We start from the raw sequence: 10,596 nt of genomic DNA, 5'->3' as shown, positions 1-10,596 counted from the left end.
TGTGCGACAACATAGTTTTCACCATACTGAACGAGAAAGGTAAATCTAAAGACCACCTTAAGGCAAGAAAAGACCTCCAATTGATGGGAATCAAGGGTGCTGAATAGTATGTATATAAAAGGAATCAAAACAAGTACAGAAATCATCATTTCTCTCTCTATAGAACCTCTACTGATATAATGGGACTTTAATTTCCATTGCATTGTAAATTATCTGAATTTTCTTATTAGGTAATTATATCATTATACCAGGATTGAACTCGTAAAAAAACTACATTGTATTGTTGTATAAAATAATAACATTAGATGAGAGAGATTGAAAATAAACAGAGAGAAAGTGTTTTACTTTGTTCATATACTATTAATTAATCATTTTAAGTCTTAAGCCTTTAGTTGATTTGGCTGCAGATACATTGTACCTCTAATTCTATTTTTTTGGGTTATAAGTCTTGAAAATATTTGACAACTCATGGGTTGATGTCTTGATGACATATAATAGAGGACTTTGTAGCAATGGTCAACACCATAAATTAGTAATTAATTATTAATAATTAATCACCTAAATTAAAACTTAGACTGAACATACAAGCCTACGGATCCAATTACACGGTGGCTCTATTATTGGAAATTCTGTTGCATGGCTTCTCTAATCTCTAGTCTATATATGCCAAGACCTGCATGTATTGTAACAAACTCAATTCAATAATATTCATTCAGTAAATCGATATCACCTTTGATAAAATTCTCTCTGTCTTTATCATTTTATATCATTGTCCAGTATCCTATTTTATTCTATGCTGGAGGAGGTGAAGGTAAGATTTGTGTTCTTAACACTCGTACACTATCACTGTTGAATATAATGTCTAAGTGTTACTCGAAAGGTCGGTCTTTTGCAATTGATGTATATTGATTGAAATGTAAGATTAGTGCTAAAAGTACTTTCATTTGTTAAAAGTACTTTCAATTAATCTAATATTTATTAATGTAATAAATATCAAGAATTGTGATACCATTATTGTAAGTTAGACAATAACATAACAATACTTATATATGTATTGTTGGACATTGTGCAGACACGCTATGAGAATCCTCTTTCTGTTGAACTTGATATTACGTTTCGAGAGGAATTCATTCTTATAGAGAGAAAGCTTGCACGACTTTGAGACTGTAAGCCAAACTATAAATCTACAGTGTTATGCTTAACCTTTTTTTTGGACAATTGGTAACACATTGGATTTACTTGGTGCTGATGTAAATTTCAGGTTTATCTCAAGAGAATACTCGAAAGACTCCAGAAGAAACAGGGGAGGTGGTTCAAGACTCGACGCAGGAAGAAGACGTTATGAAAGACGATAGTTTTGAGGAGGTTGTTTCTATTGTAAACAATGCTCCAATGCTTACTCTTGACCTCAATAAAACACCAGAAGAGAATGGGGTCTTTTGAGTCATGTTGTTTGGACTTGTTAATTTGATCTTGTTAGATACATCTGAATTTTTATGGACATTTAGTGGATCTGGTTATTGAACAATTGGCATGTAATTGATATACTCGGCTTGAATGATGTATCTTTTTAATTGGTGTGAACTTAATGAAGTAGCAATGAACATGTTCGAGATTGAAATTATGTTGACTTTATATATCCTAGTTAGTCTTTTGTGACTTGAAATGGTTTTGAGACAGGATTCAATTGACATACAAGACTATTCTTTCATTATTTTTTTAATATGAAATAATGGTATAAAAAGAAGTAGAAATATATTTCCCATTAAGTGAATCTGCTATAAGATAGTACAGTTGATTACTTGTTGCTGACTACTAGGCTTATGTCATTTCAGCAAAGTAATGGGCACATATATTTATCAAAATTTTTATAAGCACAAAGTCTTATTACTAGTAAGTTCTTGGGAGAAAAAAAAATCACTATAAAACACCTGATAGAGAGCATAACAATATCATACACTTAAGAGTTAAGTCATAATATTTCTTATCTCTTTCTTTCTCTCACATATTTTAATTTGGTTTTTTCTTTCTTTCTTTTTGGTTCTCATTTGTGTTTTCCTTTTTCTCTTTCTACTTAGAATTTTATGAATGTTTTTTTATAACGACGTCTATATAATTTGTCTTTGTTTTTCAATTTCCAAAATATTGAATTTACAAGTTCTTTCTCATGGAAGGAGTCAGATCGAGCCGCCGCCAAGCGCGCCACTCACGCGCTCACCGATCTTGCTAAAACGGTAAATCCTCCGTTCCTCTTCCTCGATCTCCTAGCGTGTTTCTCCTTTCATTTTGGTTTTTGGTAAATTCGGTCGTGCATGTCTCTTGGTGTAAATCCTTCGGTGGTTGTGTCTTGCAGAGAAAGTGGTGATTGTCGAAGGAGGAGCTATTCCTTCGGCGCGTCTCCTGAGATCACGACACGGTAACTTTTGAGATCTCCATCTGCTTTCTTTTGTGCATTCCTATGGAAGCTTCTTTTTGTTAATTTTGTGATTTCCTCTACATTAATTTAGTTTGATTGATTACTTCTCTGATTTCGGATTTGGCTTGTTACTTTTGCGATTATTTAGTAACTTGGTGGCGATACAATCAGTGTTGATATATCCTTATGGAAGCCTACAAATCAATGCTCCATGAATTGCAAAAACTTCAGGTTCTTTGCTTCGCAATACCCCTGAATTTCCTGTCTCTAATTTAATTTGTGTTTTTTTACTATTTTAGCTATTCTCTTTGAAATAGAAATTACATTCTTCATTTAGATAGTCCTAGTTTGATGCATTTTTCAGTAACAAATAACAAATGTGATGTTTGTAAGAGAGAAAGTACTTTCTGGTATCTATTGGGATTGTGATACTAATTTCTGGTGGCATGTATCAACACTAATTCATCACTAAGTTATAGAGTTCTAATTAATAGGTCGAAGAAGAAATACTTATGCACAAGATGTATGATGTTATGTCAGCTCATGGTCTAACTAAAAAGGTATCTTGATCACTCATCTCATCTCATCTCTTCCATAAGAATCTCATTCTGCTTATCCTCTCCCCTGAAGAATGCAAGGTTAGGTTCCTTTTTCAGATTTTCTTGTTCGCTTCTTCCCTTCCCTTCCCTTGATTTATTCCATTGTCAGGAGCTGGAATTCATACACAAGAGTAGCAGCACGGTTGGTTATAGACCCAATGTCTTCTCAACCACTCTCTCCCATCTCATTGCCATAAACTCTTACCACTTCCTCATTCCCTTCATTCCTATCTGAGGTACTCTCTTTTTTTTCTTATCATCTTTCCCTCTATTGAAATTTCTAACCTCAATCAAATTTCTTCACAGAAAGGTTGAAAGACAAGTTAGAGGAGTTTTTCAACTGTCAATACGAGCTCTTTGTTATTCACCGCTCTAATCAGGTTACCACTCTATCTTAAGGACCATCAATTGCTTGTTGGTTGTTACTTTTTTTACAATCTTTACCTTATTGTATTTATAAATCATCAAACAGCTGGAGCAGAGGTGCAAGCATTGGGTGTCATAGTGATGATAACAAATCCTACCTCAAACAGCGACACTTTGTAGTCAGGATTCCACTTTCCATTACTCCTCTCTTTTATTGAATTTTATTTAATACTGTTGCTGACAATTTTGGTTCATCAAAGGTGGTGTGCTATTTAAATAATTATGGCAAGGATTTCAATGGTGGACTCCTTCATTTCCAGGATGGCCAGCCAATGTCAATTATGCCAATGGCTGGAGTGAGTTTATACTCTTTCACTACTACCACTTGTGTTTTCTTTTCTGGTCAAATGGTTTCTACTACTAAATAAGGAGAGTGATTTCTCAAAATTTCATTATTGAAATGATTCAATGTAAGAGGAAATGTTTCGCTTTTTAATTTATTTTATCCTTTTTTATCTTTTAACAGGATGTTCTGATGTATACTGTTGACCAGCGTAACATTCATTCTGTTGATGAGGTATATTCAATTGTGCTCCTTTCTTGCATGCCCTTACTTACTTGGCCTTGTACATAATCAACTATTTTATTTCGATTTAAATCTCCTTCTCCCGAACTCCGTGATAAACCCCAATTTTGTGGTTTATCTTGTGTTGAATTTAGGAGATTTTATCAACTTTTCTCACATTTATTCAATGAAATAGCATGGTTTTGTGAATTTCTCCTAATTTGTGTTTAAGAGTAAAAACATACTTTTTAGGCTCTTAAATCGCTAATTTTAATTCAATTTAATTCCATTTGATGCCTTGATATGTTTCTTAAGTGATTTCAGGATTAGAAGGCAAAGATTGGGTTGAAGGAATGAAGAAAAAGCATGCAAAAATGAAGAATTCATGAAGAATTGAGGATTTGCTGAACACAAGGCCACGCGCATGCGTCAATCACGCATACGCGTGAGAAGGAGATTTGCTAGCGACGCGCACGCGTCACCCACTTGCACGCGTGAAGAGAAATTTTGCCAATGACGCGTACGCGTGACAAGCGGCACGTGACTCCAGTAAAGGTAATACGCTGGGGGCAATTTCTGAGCTCAAGGAGGCCCAAATCCAACTCATTTCTGATGTTTTTGAACCCAAGGATTGCAAGGGAATAGGGAGGAGTAGTCATAGTATAGAGTTTTCATCATGTTTTAGGGTAGAATTCTAGAGAGAGAGAGAGAGACTCTCTCCTCTCTCTAGATTTTAGGGTTCTTATTTCAATTCCTTTTAGATCTATATGTTAATCTTGTTTCATTTTAGTTTTCCTTTACTTTTATTTGTTCTAGCACCTTGGTTCATTTACTTCTCTTGTTAATTTCTTTATTTTTCCAATTTTAGTTCATGAACTCTCTTGTAGATTTTGATTCCATTTTAATGCAGTTTCATGTTTCCATGTCTTTTATTGTTTATCTTAATTGCAATTGTTGAATTTTTGCTTATGTTAGTTATAGTTTTCATTAGTCCTTGAATTTTGTGATGTTTAATTTTATTACACTCTAGGTATTTTTTAAAATGTTTTCATTAGTTTTAGAGTAGTTTTCTATACTCTTGGCCTAGGCTAAGGAAATTGAGTGACCTTGAGTCATTAAGGTCTCATTGAATTGATGATTTGAGAACCCTTAGTGGTCAATTTTATGTCCATTGAGACTAACCTACTATTAAGCTAATTAATAGCTAGGTTGGAACTTATCGTTGATGTTGATCAAGCCTATTTGACGTACTTCAAGCATAGAAGTAGACTTGATGGGTTGGTCCCTCATAATTGTCAATACATGGTTTGTAGACAAGGATGGCGATCTCAATTCCCATGCCTTAGCCAAGAGTTCTTTGCATTTTCTTATTTAGTTAATTGTCATTTACTTTCTTGCTATTTACATTTTTTTGTTAATTACCAAATCAAACCCCCCTTGTTCCTTCATAGCCAATAATTGAGCACTTCATTACAATTCCTTGTAAGACGACCCGAGGTTTAAATACTTCAGTTTATTTTTAGGGATCGTCTCAAGGAAGCAATGGACCGGCTTCAAGCAATCATCTATCAAAAGGAGTAAGAGAAAGCCCAAAAGACGTACGAAGATATCGAGGCTAACCTTGCCAAAATTAAAGCTAACTTAGACTCATGGAATTCATACCGTACACAAAGCATCTCCATGGATGAATGTAAAAAATCAACCGAAGAGTGGAGCATGAAGGAGATTTTAGAATCTCAATATGAGGACAAGGAGATGTGGTATGTCTTACAACAAGTGGGGGAGGAAGAGAGCCTTGAAAAAGAAGAAATAGTTGAAGATTTAGGGGAGGTTGAGCAAGAGGCAAGTTCCATCATAGAAGACAACTCTACACCAAGTGACATTGGCGATCTTGTTGAAGCTTCTTCCATTGGATGTGAAACTGATATTGAGGAGGAATGTGCACAACCTCCAATACATATTTTGATCAATAAGGAAGAGTTGGAAGAAGTAGACAAGCAAGGGGAAGTTGAGGAAAGTTGTCAAGAGGTGGAAGTCATCAAAGAAGAGTCAAAGGAAGTGGAGCTTACATTATCAAAGCCATCGGATGCCTTCCTTGATAAGTTACCATCCAAATTACAAATTGAGTGGGTAACCATCTCATCCTTTAATTTCCTTGGCCTATACCAATATGCTTTGTTAGAAACGGATAGTCAACTTAGAGTTCTTGTGGGTTGGCAAGTAAGAAAGAGTTGGATGTTGGTTGGCAACAAGAATCAAGGTGCATAGTGGAAGGAAGCTCAATTTTTGGGGTCCAAAAGTGGAGTGAAGCTCAACTCAATGGATTTAGGATGAGGAATACGAACTCTAAGGAGAATTCAATAATGTTGTCACCCAATTGGAAGCATGAAGATCAAGAGAAAAGGGTGTTGACAAACAAAGTATAGGACCCCAGAATCCACATCAACGATAATCAATCTTGGGGTTTCACTACTTGCTTGAGATTTCTTGAAAGAGTGGCATGCATAATTTGGGATCCCGAAGGCTATTGGAAATGCAAAAATTGGTGGGGATTCAAGGAAGAGTTTAAGCATAAACCACCTTGACAAGGAGCCTCCCAATTGTCCAACTTAAGGACAATAAATAAAAGTGCTAGGTGGGAGACACCCCACCATGGTAAACTCTTTCCATTCTCTTGTAGATATAATCAATGGATGAATTGAGTTGCCATTGTAGGTAGTTTTTCTTATTTTCTATACTCTTGTACATATTGCTTTGATTGCTTGGATGCTTATTAAATTCATGTTTTGATTAGAATAGGTGTTTTTGAATTACATTTTGCTTGAAGTGCAAGTTTTGTTTACATTGTATTTGAAAAAAATTTTCAAAAACTAAAAGATTTTTAGTTAAATTTAAATTTTGGTTGGTTTAGAGTGTAAATAGGGTAGGAGAGTGCCATATTCCTATTTTTTATGTAAGAAAAAAAGGGTGTTCCATGCGTGGGCGTGGACGACGTGTATGCATCACTGGTATTTTTCGCACACCCACATGTGGGCATGAGCGATACGTACGCGTCGAAAAGCTGATGTTGGGCCTCCTGGTACAAAAACCAGAGAGTTGCGCTGGAGTGGTGCTGCTTTTGTGCTGAGAGCACGATTGACGCCCATGCGTACGCGTGACTGACACGTACGCGTCGCCCTCTCTTTTCTGCATCTCACGCGTACGCGTGGGGGACGCTTACGCGTCACTTGCCTACCTTGCTTTTCACGCGCACGCGTGGCCCATGCGTGCGCGTCGCCTTTGCTCCCTGTTTCTTCTTCTTTCTTCTTCCTTTCTTACCTTCTTCTTTTCTCTTTCTTCAAATTTCCACTTCTCATTTTTCTTATTTTCTTTTCAATTTCTTTTGTATGTTGCATTTGCTTATTTTCGTTCATTGCATTTTAATTTTGTTTTTGTAGCTTATTCTTATTTTCTTTTCTAAGTTTCTTATTTTAATATTGGTGTTGAATTTTCCTTCTCAATTGTTGAAAATTTCTTGGATCATTTTAGTGCTCTTGACTTGTTTGGTATTGATTAGGTGATGAAATTTTTAGGTCAATGCTTAATCTTTGATGACTCTTGCATCCTTTGTGCATTGATATGAACGCATATTGCCTTTCATGACCCACTTTTTCCTATTTGAACTTGATGCTTCTGAGTGTTCTTTTCATGTCATTTACTTATGCTTTGACTTTACTCTTACATCAAGTATTAGTTGACATGCCCTTTGCTTATATTGTTTTCTCGCTTACATGTTGTAGCTACCATGTAGTTGAGAACCTTACTCTTATTTGGCATTAGCGCTACCTACATTCTATTTGCTTTGAGATCTTTGCTTGTGGGCTTATTCTTCTTTCTTTTCTCTCCTTTTAGGCTGGCTCCCTTCTTAAGGAAAAGCTTCTAAATGGGGCGACAAATAAGTTCATCCGTACAACCTTTTGATGGAGCTCATCAGTTGTAGCAACCCATCCACCTTACTCTTCTTTGCATGCACTGAGGACGGTGCAATCTTTAAGTGTGGGGAGGTCGTCCGACCGACCTCCGTGGGTAACAATTTTCTTTTCCAACACCAATTTTTAATTTTCTTTATTAGCTAGTTGTTGCATTACATGATAGGTTGCATAATAGTTAGGGTTTGTAAGGGTTTGTACATATTCCACCCATTTTTAAGACTACTTTGTTAGAGTGATGATTTCTTTCCAAGAAACTGTTTTATGGTACCCTACCAATTAAAAGAAAAATATTTTGTGCTGAACTTGCTTGAAGAAATTAATTTTGGAACATAATTTTTGAGCTAAGAACACATAAGCATGTGAGTTTTGAGCCCAATTGTATGGTTACATCATATAACCACTTATTCCCATTCTTGTGTACATTGTTCTCTTTCTATGATTGCAATCCTTGATTTGTTTGATTCTTTATGTCATTATTTAATGTATGAATGCATTTATATGATTGAGGACCTCATTTCAAATAGGTCACTTACCAATGGCTTACCCTTTATCACCTTTGTTAGCCAAATTTGAGCTATGCTAAACCCTTTTGTCCTTTAATGTAGAATCATACCCAAGAAAAATAATAAATGCTTAATTTGGATCTGATTAGCTTAGGATGAATGTAATTAAGTGAATTTATGGAAAAGGTGAAGTTCTATACATATATGATTAATGTACAACATTAGCTCTTGTAAATTTAGCTTGAGAAAATTGATGATAAGAATGTGAAAGATATTAATAGGAAGAGTCCATAAGGAATGCTGTTAACATTACTATGGAATGTGATGAAGAAATGCTGGTATGGAAAAGTGGAATCATGGGTATTAGGTGGTGTTTAGAATTGTATAGGTTGTTAATGGAGTGAGAGTTGGTTATCAAGATTCAATTTCAGTATTAGCGATATATATTATAATATCTTACCTTTACTAGCCCATTAAACCTAAAGATAACATATGATACATGATGCATGAGAATTAATATGATTTTAAGGAAAATAACATGTTAATCATGGAGATATTAGAAGTGAAACAACTATGATTGAAAATTAGAATATATATTAGTGACTAGACGGATACACTCATGAGTCGATCTCAATTCTCTTCCCTGCTTTCATAGCTTTCTTATGCTTTATATACTGATGGTTCCCCAAGGGTGTATTGGTAAAGATTTTCTTCAATAAAATGCGTTGCAAGTATAGCTCTACCAACAACAATCCTCGGGTATCAAATTTAGAAGAGGATTTGGTTGTCACAAGTTCAACCCCAATAGAAATAACCGAAGTATTCAAACTCGAGTCGTCTCACAAGGAATGGGCAAACATGTGCTTCAACATTGGTTAGAAATCCGGGGTTGTGAGTTATGAGCATGAAAATAAAGGAATCTTAACAACAAGTAATCTTAAACTGCAAAAACTAATTCAATTAACTAAGCAAAATATGAGCAATTCCAATGAACAAGTAACATCCCACATAATTCTATTCTAAACTAAACAAGTAACTATAACTAAGACAAATAGTTGAGAATTTTGATTTTCAAATATGAATAATAAAAGCAACTCTTAGCTAGGCATGGGAATTGGGTCACCATCCTTGTCTAACAACCATATCTTGACAACTATGAGGAACCAAGCTCATTAAGTCTACTTCCAAAAGTCTTAAGTACGTAATATCTACTCCTAGACTTGAAGTACGTCAAATGGCTTTGATCACATCAACCCATAAGTCCCAACCTACCTACTAATTAGATTAGTAGTGGGTTGCGTCAATGAGTATCAAATTGATCACAAGGGTTCTCAAATCACCAATTCATTAAGACCTAATGACTCAAGTTTACCCAATTCCCTTGCTTAGGCCAAGAGTGAAGAAGACTACTCCATAATCAAAGTAAACAATTCATCGAACACATGGTAAGCATTAACAAAAGACATGATCAAAATAGTAATTAAATTGAAATCTACAAGTACCCACTAACAATTATCAACATACAATCATCCAAACAACAAAATTAAACATAGAAATCATCAACGCAACATCCACAATTCAAGATTCACAACATTCATGAAATGGTATAAAATGACAATTAACAAGATTCATAAACTATCGAAAGATATAAGCAAAATTATACTAAGGAATTCAAATTGAACAATTAAAACTAGTAATTAACAAGATCAATTCACAATCAACAAGGGAAGATCAAATTAAAACTAGATCTAGAGAGGAGTAAGGGTTTTGTCTCTAGAATAACAAAGAACCAAAAACTAGCTAAAATTGTGTCTTAGTGTAAAATGATTGATCCCCCTTTCCCTAGCATCCTTGGGTCTTTTCCATTAGAAATAGCTTGAAATTGGTCCTCATGAGCCTCAGAAATTGCCAGCACGATTTCCTTTAATGAGGTCACGTGCAGCTTCCCATGCGGGCGCGCCAAGTGCGCGTGCGTGTCGATAGAATCTTCTGATCCGCGCGATGCGTCCATCTTGCGCGCCGCTTCAGCCAACCTCATCCACGCGTGCGCGTGGAGTGCGCGGCGCGCCGATGCTGCTTTTCCAAGATCTCAATTCTTCATGTTCCTCCCTTTTTGTACATACTTTCTCCTCTCTTCTAGTTATTCCTACCCTATAATTCCTGAAATTACTCAACA

At 35.5% G+C, this 10,596-nt stretch overlaps 1 long non-coding RNA gene across 1 annotated transcript; it reads left to right on the top strand.

Moving 5' to 3' along the window:
- The first annotated feature begins 3,363 nt into the window (after positions 1–3,363).
- Positions 3,364–3,977, top strand: LOC140181652 (uncharacterized). The gene is made up of 2 exons (XR_011876670.1): positions 3,364–3,737; positions 3,908–3,977. It is a non-coding gene; the product is annotated as an uncharacterized lncRNA (long non-coding RNA).
- Positions 3,978–10,596: the final 6,619 nt, after the last annotated feature.

The sequence above is a fragment of the Arachis hypogaea genome, chromosome 18, assembly GCF_003086295.3.
Source record: "Arachis hypogaea cultivar Tifrunner chromosome 18, arahy.Tifrunner.gnm2.J5K5, whole genome shotgun sequence".
Taxonomy (NCBI): Eukaryota; Viridiplantae; Streptophyta; class Magnoliopsida; order Fabales; family Fabaceae; genus Arachis; species Arachis hypogaea.
Note: the sequence above shows the minus strand (reverse complement) of the source record. Positions and strands in the feature narration are given on the sequence as shown.